Here is a 12,161-nt window from a genome sequence, read left to right as displayed (position 1 = left end):
ACCTCCTTCACCCATTGCCTCCTCCCCCTACTTCTGGCAACCACCAATCTATTCTCTGTATTCATGAACTCGTTTTTTTTTTTAATTCCACATATAAGTGAGATCATATGGTATTTGTCTTTCTCTGTCTGACATTTCACGTAGCATAATGCCTTCAAGGTCCATCCCTATTGCTGCAAATGGTAAAATTTCATTCTTCTTTCTGCCTGAATAATATTCCATTGTATATTTTCTATCCATTTTCAATTGAGATATAATTCACACATCATAAAATTCACCCTTTTGATATACACAATTAAATGGCCTTAGCATATCTGCAAAGTTTTGCAACTATCACCACTATCCAACTCAAGAATATTTTTCAGAGAAGGCAATGGCACCTCACTCACCAAAGCCCCATATGCATTAGCAATCACTCCCCATTTTCCTCTCTCCTAAGTTGCTGGGAAACACTCATCTATTTTCTATCTCTTTGAATTTGGCTTCAATTAAAAAAAAAGCCACTAGCAAACTTCTGCTCAGCTTGGAGGGGGCTGATGGAATAAATATTCCAACTCTTTCCTTCCCAACTCTGATCTCCTGCTGATGCCTATTGGCTGAAATAACCTGGAAACCAGTTGTCAATAAAACCTAATTTGTGTAGCCCATTGTCAACAGTCTCCAGAAGCTGGAGGGACAAAAGAGAATGCCCAATGGCCCTATAGATTCTTGATGAAGAAATACTAGGAAGAGAATGGATTGCCAGATGGAACTGGAAAGTAGGTGTATGAAATCCTGGTGCAAAAAGCTATGACTCCATGGTGAAAGGACATGGAATCAAGGGGTCTTAAGTCCACATTAAGATTGCTTTCAATGTCTTTATATATTAAATAACAAAAGATTAATCATGGCAGCCTTTCATTTCAATTTTTAAGTGGCTTCTGGAGACCAAAGAAAATGATTTATCATCCATTATTCACATTTTATTTTCATTTTTATCCATATCAATGTGACTTTGTATACATGACACTGACAATTGCATTTACCCTTTCTTTATGGTAACCTATAAATAAACAGAAAAGCTTATTTTCTAAATATATGATGGGAGCCTATGCAACTAGATTTATCTAGTATTTACTTAAAAACTGATTTAGTTTTACAATATAATTTGGCCTTATCTTGAAAGCACTGCATTCCATAACAAAAATAGTTTTCCTTAAAAGGAGAAAGAAAAATGGTTACTCAATTGTTTCCATCTCTTTAGTTGATTACATTTCTTGGTGTGCTGGTCAAGAAGCAAACACAACTCAGTATTTTCCACAGAGTCAGTCTTATGATTACATTAAATTATCTCTAGCTCTCTTCACAAATTTTTCTCTGACAAGAAAACCTTTCCTTTGTGTCAATTTAATTCTCCCCTCATTCATATTTAGCCACTGATCCAAGTCATTTGGCATGATTATTCAACATGCTTTTATTATTAAAGTTAGGGACTTTAAAGTTGAATTAGGTTTTCTTTCCAGAAGCTCGTATGATAATTTCCCATCTGAAAAATAACAGGATCTTGCTTTCTTCACCTACAAATATTTTGGATACACTATCCGTCATCAATGAAAAATATCTTTTTTCCCCTGTTTTCCTAAACTCATGTGAAACACTGAATACAAATTATAATCCTCTCCTTGTGCTCAGTTGCTCAGTCATCCCACTCTTTGAGATCTCATGGACTGTAGCCAGCCAGGCTCCTCTGTCCATGGGATTCTCCAGGCAAGAATACTGGAGTGGGTTGCCATTTCCTTCTCCAGAGGATTTTCCCCTGACAGAGGGGTTGAACTCACATCTCCTGCATCTCCTGCATTGGCAGGCAGATTCTTTACTACTGAGCCACCTGGGAAGGCCACTATCCTCTCCTCAGAATTAAGTACATTAGTAAGTAAACTATTATATATAAATGACCTCATGTGACTGTGATAGTGGAAGCATTTATTCAAGAATAACAATAGCTTACATTGCTGGAGTCCTCAAAGTTTATATGGCCTACTAACCCAAACAGGGGTGGTAGACAAGGAAGGTGATACATCTCCTATTTTATTGAATGGAAAATGGAGTGCAGAGTAATTTTTCTATGATTTTAGAGCTAGCAAGCAGGAACTAGAATTTGGATATCCATCTTCTCAATTCTCAATATCATGTGCCATAAATGTACAAGCCTGGAGGGAAATAAGTTTTATGACTGACCCACATGTTTTTTTGGAGGTTCTCTTAATGGAGATTCCATCCATTTTTTCCATCCAATTTACCAGGATTTCCCATCATTTATGTATCCTAGATCCATCCATGGCTACTATGACTGTCCAAACACAGAGATAAACCATCTCTGGCATATTTTAGACAACAGACTTCATATTCTTGAGGGCAAGAATTACATCGTCCTTTAACATTCTTATATGAAGTGAACTAATTCCAGCATCTTGGTCGCTGAGAACCTGGAGTTAAGTGGTGGAGTGGGGTGAGAGGAGGAAGAGAGGGAAAAGGGAAGGATGAGGAAGAGGAGGAGGAGGAGAAGAGAAACTTTTGATGAATATGTTGAATACATTAATCCTATTTAACTTTCTTTCCCCTAGCATTTAATAACTTGTCAGGATGCCCCTCTGACTTTCTACTTCCTTTGTTAACTCTGCTCGTCTTCATCTTAATTTTTCTTTCTGTTCTATTCCAGTGGGGTGTCATAGTATAGCTTTAATCCAGATGATATGCATACTATTCCTGGCTCTCTATAGTAAGATTTTTTTTCACCTTGAAACTTACTTTTGTCTCAAATTGACATTTGTTGTTGTTGTTCAGTCACTAAGTCGTGTCTGATTCTCTGTGACCCCACGGACTGCAGCATCCCAGGCTATCGTGTCCTTCACTAGCTCCTGGAGTTTGTGACAATTCATGTCCCTTGAGTCAGTGATACTATCAAACCATCCCATCCTCTGTCACCCCCTGTTCCTCCTGCCTTCAATCTTTCCCAGGATCAGGGTCTTTTTTATTGAGTCAGTTCTTCACGTCAGGTGGCCAAAGGATTAGAACTTCAGCATCAGTCCTTCCAATGAATGTTCAGGGTTGATTTCCTTTTGGAGTGACTGGTTTGATCCTCTTGCTGTCTAAGGGACTCTCAAGAGTCTTCTCCAGCACCACAACTTGAAAGCATCAATTCTTCAGCGCTCTTCAGCCTTCTTTATGATCCAACTCTCACATCCGTACTGGAACAACAATAGTTTTCATTATATGGACCTTTGTTGGCCAAGTGATGTATGGCCTAGAGGTTTTCCCTACTTTCTTCAATTTAGGTCTGAATTTTGCAATAAGGAGTTCATGATCTGAGCCATAGTCAGCTCCTGGTGTTGTTTTTGCTGACTGCATAGAGCATCTCCATCTTTAGCTGCAAAGAATATAATCAGATTTCGGTATGACCATCTGGTGATGTCCATGTGTAGAGTCGTCTGGGTGTTTGTTATGACCAGTGTGTTCTCTTGACAAAACTCTGTTAGCTGTTGCCCTGCTTCATTTTGTACTCCAAGGCCAAACCTGCCTCTTACTCCAGGTGCCTCTTGACTTCCTACTTTTGCATTCCAATTGCCTATGATGAAAAGATAATCACTCAGTCATACATGACTCTTTGCGATCCCACAGACTGTAGCCTGCCCAATTCCTCTGTCCATGGAATTCTCCAGGCAAGAGTACTGGAGTGGATTGCCATTTCCTTCTCCAGAGGATCTTCCCTACCCAGGGATCAAACCCAGGTCTCCTGAATTGCAGGCAGATTCTTTACCAACTGAGCCACTGGGAAATCCCATCTATGATGAAAAAGGACATCTTTTTTTGGTGTTAGTTCTACAAGGTCATGTAGGTCTTGATAAAACTGGTACTGATATTATTTATTCATATTTACCGATCTATATAGCAACTTCTATGTTCACTACTTTTACTTGTATCTTATGCCTTCCTTCTGCAGTCATTTTCTTTTTTTTTTTAAATACTATGTACCTCTAAATTTTACTTCTCTTTTATCTCTTTTTTAAATACACACACACACACACACACACACACACACACACACATTTGGCTGACTGGGTCTTCAGTACAGTTCAGTTTGTTGCATCAGTCGTGTCTGACTCCTTGTGACCCCACGGACTGCAGCACGCCAGGCTTCCCTGTCCATCACCAACTCCTGGAGCTTCCTCAACTCATGTCCATCGAGTCGGTGATGCCATCCAACCACCTCATCCTCTGTCATCCCCTTCTCCTCCCACCTTCAATCCTTCCCAGCATCAGGGTCTTTTCCAATGAGTCAGTTCTTTGCATCAGGTGGCCAAAGTATTGGAGTTTCAGCTTCAGCATCAGTCCTTCCAATGAATATTCAGAATTGATTTCCTTAAGGATGGACTGGTTTGATCTACTTGCTGTCCAAGGGACTCTCAAGAGTCTACCAATACCACAGTTCAAGCACATCAGTTCTTCAGTGCTAGCTTTCTTTGTGGTCCAACACTCACATTCATACATGACCACTGGAAAAACCATAGCCTTGACTAGATGGACCTTTGTTGGCAAAGTGATGTCTCTGCTTTTTAATATGCTGTCTTTTTAATATGCATTGCAGGCAGAAGCTTTAACCTCTGAGTCACCAGGGCTTAATATGCTGTCTAGGTTGGTCATAACTTTTCTTCCAAGGACAAGGCGTCTTTTAATTTCATGGCTGCAGTCACCATCTGCAGTGATTTTGGAGCCCCCCAAAATAAAGTCTCACACTGTTTCCATTGTTTCCCCATCTATTTCCCATGAAGTGATGGGGCTGGATGCCATGATCATAGCTTTTTGAATGTTGGATTTTAAGCCAATTTTTTCACTCTCCTCTTTCACTTTCATCAAGAGGCTCTTTAGGTCTTCTTCACTTTCTGCCATAATGGTGGTGTCATCTGCATATCTGAGATAATTGATACTTCTCCAGCAATCTTGATTCCAGCTTGTGCTTCATCCAGCCCAGCATTTCGCTGATGTACTCTGCATATAAGTTAAATAAGCAGGGTGACAATATACTCCTTTCCCAGTTCGGGAACCTGTCTGTTGTTCCATGTCTGGTTCTAACTGTTGCTTCTTGACATGCATACAGATTTCTCAGGAGGCAGGTAAGGTGGTCTGGTATTTCCATCTGTTTAAGAACTTTCCACAGTTTGTTGTGATCCACACAGTCAAAGGGAGAAGGCAACAGCACCCCACTCCAGTACTCTTGCCTGGAAAATCCCATGGACAGAGGAGCCTGGTAGGCTGCAGTCCATGGGGTCTCGACGAGTCAGACACAACTGAGCGACTTCACTTTCACTTTTCACTTTCATGCATTGGAGAAGGAAATGGCAACCCACTCCAGTGTTCTTGCCTGGAGAATCCCAGGGCCGGGGAAGCCTGCTGGGCTGCCGTCTATGGGGTCGCACAGAGTCGGACACAACTGAAGTGACTTAGCAGTAGCAGTAGCAGCAGCACACAGTCAAAGGCTTTGGCATAGTCAATAAAGCAGAAGTTTTTCCGGAACTCTTATGCTTTTTCTATAATCCAACAGATGTTGGCAATTTGATCTCTGGTTCCTCTGCCTTTTCTAAATCCAGCTTGAACATCTGGAGGTTCACGGTTCACATACTGTTGAAGCCTGGCTTGGAGAATTTTGAGCACTACTTTGATAGCATTTGAAATGAGTGCAATTGTGTGGTAGTTTGAATATCCTTTGGCATTGTCTTTCTTTAGGATTCGAATGAAAATTGACTTTTTCCAGTCCTATGGCTATTGCTGAGTTTTCCCAAATTTGCTGGTATATTGACTGGAGCACTTTAACAGCATCGTCTTTTAGGATTTGAAAGAGCTCAACTGGAATTCCATCACCTCCACTAGGTTTGTCTGTAGTGATATTTTCTAAGGCCCACTTGATTTTGCATTCCAGAATGTTTGGCTCTAGGTGAGTGATCACACCATCATAGTTATCTGGGTCATGAAGATCTTTTTTGTATAGTTCTTCTGTGTATTCTTAATATCTTCTGCTTCTATTAGGTCCATACTATTTCTGTTCTTTACTGTGCCCATCTTTGCATGAAGTATTCTCTTGGTATCTCTAATTTTCTTGAAGAGGTCTCTAGTCTTTCCCATTCTACTGTTTTCCTTTATTTCTTTGCATTGATCACCGAGGAAGGCTTTCTTATCCCTCCTTGCTATTCTTTGGAACTCAGCATTCAAATGGGTATATCTTTCCTCTTTTTTTCTTCTCCTTTAGCTTCTCTTCTTTTCTCAGTTATCTGTAAGGCCTCCTCAGACAACCATTTTGCCTTTTTGCATTTCTTTTTCTTGGGGATGATCTTGATCACTGCCTCCTGTATAATGTCATGAAGCTCCATCTATAGTTCTTCAGGCACTCTGTCTATCAGATCTAATCCCTGGAATCTATTTGTTACTTCCACTGTATAATTGTAAGGGATTTGATTTAGGTTATACCTGAAAGTTTTCCCTATTTTCTTCAATTTAAGTCTGAATTTTGCAATAAGGAGTTCATGATCTGAGCCATCCGGTCTTGTTTATGCTGACTGTATAAAGCTTCTCCATTTTGGCTGCAAAGAATACAATCAATCTGATTTCGGTATTGACCATCTGGTAATGTCCATGTGTCGAGACCTCTCTTGTGTTGTTGGAAGAGGGTGTTTGCTATGACTAGTGTGTTCTCTTGGCAAAACTCTGTTAGCCTTTGCCCTGCTTCATTTTGTACTCCAAGGCCAAATTTGCCTGTTATTCCAGGTACCTCTTGACTTCTAACTTTTGCATTCCAGTCCCATATGATGAAAAGGACATCTTTTGGGGGTGTTAGTTCTAGATGTTCTTGTAGGTCTTCATAGAACTGTTCAACTTCAGCTTCTTCAGCATTACTGGTTGGGACATAGACTAGGATTACTGTGATATTGTATGGTTTGCCTTGGAAATGAACAGAGATCATTCTGTCATTTTTGATACTGCATCCAAGTACTGCATTTTGGACTCTTGTTGACTATAACGGATACTGCATTTCTTCTAAGGGATTCTTGCCCACACTAGTAGATACAATGGTCATCTGAATTAAATTCGCCCATTCGAGTCCACTTTAGTTCACTGATTCCTAAAATGTTGATGTTCACTCTTGCCATCTCCTGTTTGACCACTTCCAATTTACCTTGATACATGGACCTAACATTCCAGGTTCCTATGCAATATTGTTCTTTACAGCATAGGACTTTACTTCCATCACTAGTCATATCCACAACTGGGTGTTGTTTTCGCTTTGGCTCTGTCTCTCAATTCTTCCTGGAGTTATTTCTTCACTCTTCTCCAGTAGCATCCCTAGTAGTGGCTCAGAGGGTAAAGCGGCTGCCTGCAATGCAGGAGACTTGGGTTCGATCCCTGGGTCAGGAAGATCCTCTGGAGAAGGAAATGGCAACCCACTCCAGTACCTTTGCCTGGAAAATCCCATGGATGGAGAAGCCCGGTACACTACAGTCCATGTGGCTGCAAAGAGTCAGACATGACTGAGTGACTTTCGCTTTTCCTTTCCTTTTCTCCAGTAGCATATTGGGCGCCTACTGACCTGGGGAGTTCATCTTTCAGTGTCCTTTCTTTTTGCCTTTTCATACTGGTCATGGGGTTCTCAAGGCAAGAATACTGAAGTGGTTTGCCATTCCCTTCTCCAGTGGACCACGTTTTGTCAGAACTCTCCACCATGACCCGTCCATCTTGGGCAGCCCTACAGGGCATGGCTCATGGTTTCATTGAGTTAGACAAGGCTGTAGTCCATGTGATCAGTTTGATTAGTTTTCTGTGATTGTAGTTTTCATTCTGTCTGCCCTCTGTTGGATAAGGATAAGAGGCTTATGAACATTTCCTGATGCTGGGTCTTAGTTGAGGCATTCAGGAGATTTAGTTGTGACATGTGGAATCTAGTTTCTTGACCTAACCCAGCCCCCCTGAATTGGGAGCCTGGAGTCTTAGCCACTGGACCACCAGGAAAATTCCCATTTCTCTTTTATTCCTTTCTTGACATTTCCATTGTCAGTAAACAGTCTTGGTTTCATTTGGACATGTATTTCTTTTACTTTTGTTTTAAAAAGAACTTTGCAGATATATAATTCTAGATTGATAGTTATATTCCCTCAGTATAATGAATAATTAATTTCATTATCTTCTTGTCCTCTTATTGCTGAGAATTCAGCTCTTCATCTAATTGTGATCACTAAGTAATTAAAAAAAAATTGATTCCTGACTGATCTCAAGGTCTTTTCTTTGCCTTGAGTATCTTTAGTTTTACTTTCAGTACAATTTATTTAGGTGTCATCATTTTCTCATTTATTCTGCTTGGATTTTATTAGAATTTCTAATTCTGATGATTCAAGTTTTTCATTAATTCTGAAAAATTTTAGTCATCACTTCTTTACTAATCACCACTTCTGAAATCTATTATTTCTTTGAAACTCTTGTCATGTGATAGATCTACTCACTCCATCCTCTATATTTCTTAACATCTCTTTCATGTTTTCAAATTCTTTGTCTCCTTATGCTATCTTTCCAGATAATATCTTTGGTCTCTCTTGCAATTCGATAGTAATCTCATATGCTATATCTAATATGATATTTAAATAGCTTATTGATTTGTAAATATAAATTATTACAGTTTTAATTTCTAGGTATTGTATATAGTTCTTCTTGAGCCACTTATTTCTCACTCATCCTTTGCTTCTATAATTGTTAAACAACAATTGATTAATACATTTATTCTAAGTTTGATAATTTTAATATCTGAAGTGTGTGTGTCTTTATTATTCATTGCTTCTCTTGGCTCTTTTGGAGGCCTTGTTTCATCATATGTACTGTGATTTTTGTTTGCAAAACTTTGAAGTGTGTGTTGAAATGTGTCTCTCCCAAGTGGACTAGCATCATTTCCACCAGAGGTGTTTGAAGCCATCAACTTAGAACAACTTTAAATAAGTTCTTGGTTTGAGGTGTTTGAAGTATATATGTAATATCACAATCCTATATGATGTCTTCCTGTGGTTACAAATTCTCAGATATGTTTTTGTTTCATTTAGAGTCAAGTTTTAGGTAGGCAAATGCTTCTGCATTCTCTCTCCTTTTCTGTGGTTTATACAGAGGGTCTCCAAATAGACCACCCACCTTGTCTAGGATCTAGGCTTTCTCCCTCATTCTACCTCTCCCAACTCACCAAGCTGCCATTAAAACTAAAGTCATAAATCTTGGTAAATAAAGAGATACGCCAGGGCAACTCCCGTCTTTAGCATTTAAATTTTAGTCTGGATTCATGCTCTCTTGTTTTGGGTCCCTGAGAATTTCTCTCAGTTCATGGCCCATTCAACTTTGCTTTAAAAAAATATTTTATCCACAAATTTTAGGTGTTTTGTCTTAAGAGGTTTTTCTACTCTATCTACTCTTTATTGTTTGAATTGGAAGATGACACAACACTCTCTGCAAACAATACTGACGATCCTTTGACATGGTTCCTATAGTTAATTTTCAAAGACAACTGCCCGGTGAACTATACCCGCTAGTATTCATACCCTAGAGAAGTCTCCTTCCATATTGAAACTGAGTTGGCCATGTGTAACCAGTAATATGTAGCAGAAGTGACACAGCATAACTCCCAAACCTGGGTCATAAGAATCCTTGCAGCAGTATCTTCCTTATTCTCTTAGAATGCTAACTGTTGAGACTCACCTTCTCAGAACTTATGGCACCATGGTGTATGAAGCCCAAATCTTAGGGAAAGGCCATGTGTAGATCCTCTGGTTGACTGTCCCAGCTGAGTTCTCATCCAATACCTAATATACAATATTAATACCAGTCATGCAAAGAAGCCATCTGGAAGTCTGACCTAATTGAGCCCTCAGAAGACTCAAGCCTCAGCTTCCACACTACAGCTTGAGAGATCTTTGACAAGAATGTCCAGATGAACCCATTCCACATACAGAAACTTGAGAGACAGTAATTCCAATAGTTATTTTGTGTGTTTGTTTTTAAATCAAGGTTTATTGAATTGTATGTAATAGCATTCTACTTGGACATCTTTGTTGTCATTAAGTCACTAAGTTGTGTCTGACTCTTTTCCGACCCATGGACTGTAGCCCGCTAGGCTCCTCTGTCTGTGGGATTTCCAGGAGTCTATAATTGTAGTCTTGGAAGAAATATAAATTGGCAATTGTTATTTTATATATTTTTTACATAGTCAAAAAAGTATGAATTGTTATAAAAATGAATATGTTACTTTCTGAGTTTTCTAAAGTACTTTATCTTTTTCTAATCATAAAAGTTAAATATGTTCATAATAGACAAATCACAACCTATATTAAAACAGAAATAGAAAAAAATTCAGTAGTTCCATCATCTAAAACCAGAATTAATATTTTTGCACATTTATTATGATTTTATATTGAAGTTTCTTTTTAAAAATTATTATTTCCTTTCCTTATTATAAATCTAACATTTTTTAAAAAAATTATTTATTTTTAATTGAAGGATAATTGCTTTACAGAATTTTGTTGTTTTCTGTCAAACTTCAATATGAATCAGCCGTCAGTTCAGTTCAGTTGCTCAGTCATGTCCGACTCTTTACGACCCCATGAATCGCAGCACGCCAGGCCTCCCTGTCCATCACCATCTCCCGGAGTTCACTCAGACTCACGTCCATCGAGTCGGTGATGCCATCCAGCCATCTCATCCTCTGTCGTCCCCTTCTCCTCCTGCCCCCAATCCCTCCCAGCATCAGGGTCTTTTCCAATGAGTCAACCCTTCACATGAGGTGGCCAAAGTATTGGAGTGTCAGCTTCAGCATCATTCCTTCCAAAGACATCCCAGGGTTGATCTCCTTCAGAATGGACTGGTTGGATCTCCTTGCAGTCCAAGGGACTCTCAAGAGTCTTCTCCAACATCACAGTTCAAAAGCATCAATTGTCTGGCACTCAGCTTTCTTCACAGTCCAACTCTCACATCCATACATGACCACTGGAAAAACCACAGCCTTGACTAGACAGACCTTGTTGGCAAAGTAATGTCTCTGCTTTTCAATATGCTATCTAGGTTGGTCATAACTTTCCTTCCAAGGAGTTATCATCTTTTAATTTCATGGCTGCAATCACCATCTGCAGTGATTTTGGAGCCCCCAAAAGTAAAGTCTGACACTGTTTCCCCATCTATTTTCCATGAAGTGATGGGACCAGATGTCATGATCTTAGTTTTCTAAATGTTGAGCTTAAAGTCAACTTTTTCACTCTCCTCTTTCACTTTCATCAAGAGGCTTTTTAGTTCCTCTTCACTTTCTGGCATAAGGGTGGCATCATCTGCTTATCTGAGGTTATTGATATTCCTGGCTTGGAGAATTTTGAGCATTCCTTTACTAGTGTGTGAGACGAGTGCAATTGTGTGGTAGTCTGAGCATTCTTTGGCATTGCCTTTCTTTGGGATTGGAATGAAAACTGACCTTTTCCAGTCCTGTGGCCACTGCTGAGTTTTCCCAAATTTGCTGGCATGTTGAGTGCAGTACTTTCACAGCATCATCTTTCAGGATTTGAAATAGCTCTATTGGAATTCCATCACCTCCACTAGCTTTGTTCATAGGGATGCTTTCTAAGGCCCACTTGACTTCACATTCCAGGATGTCTGGCTCTAGGTGAGTGGTCACACCGTGATTATCTGGGTTGTGAAGATCTTTTTTGTGCAATTCTTCTGTGTATTCTTGCCACCTCTTCTTAATATCTTCTGCTTCTGTTAGGTCCATACCATTTCTGTCCTTTATTGAGCCCATCTTTGCATGAAATGTTCCCTTGGTATCTCTAATTTTCTTGAAGAGATCTCTAGTCTTTCCCATTCCATTGTTTGCCTCTATTTCTTTGCATTGATCACTGAGGAAGGCTTTTTTTATCTCTCCTTGCTATTCTTTGGAACTCTGCATTCTAATGGGTATATCTTTCCTTTTCTCCTTTGCTTTTCACTTCTCTTCTTTTCACATCTATTTTTAAGGCCTCCTGAGACAGCCATTTTGCTTTTTGGCATTTCTTTTTCATGGGGGTGGTCTTGATCCCTGTCTCCTGTACAATGTCACGAACCTCCATCCATTTCATCAGGCACTC

This window comes from Budorcas taxicolor, chromosome X (genome assembly GCF_023091745.1).
Source record: "Budorcas taxicolor isolate Tak-1 chromosome X, Takin1.1, whole genome shotgun sequence".
Taxonomy (NCBI): domain Eukaryota; kingdom Metazoa; phylum Chordata; class Mammalia; order Artiodactyla; family Bovidae; genus Budorcas; species Budorcas taxicolor.
This window is presented reverse-complemented; position numbering follows the sequence as displayed.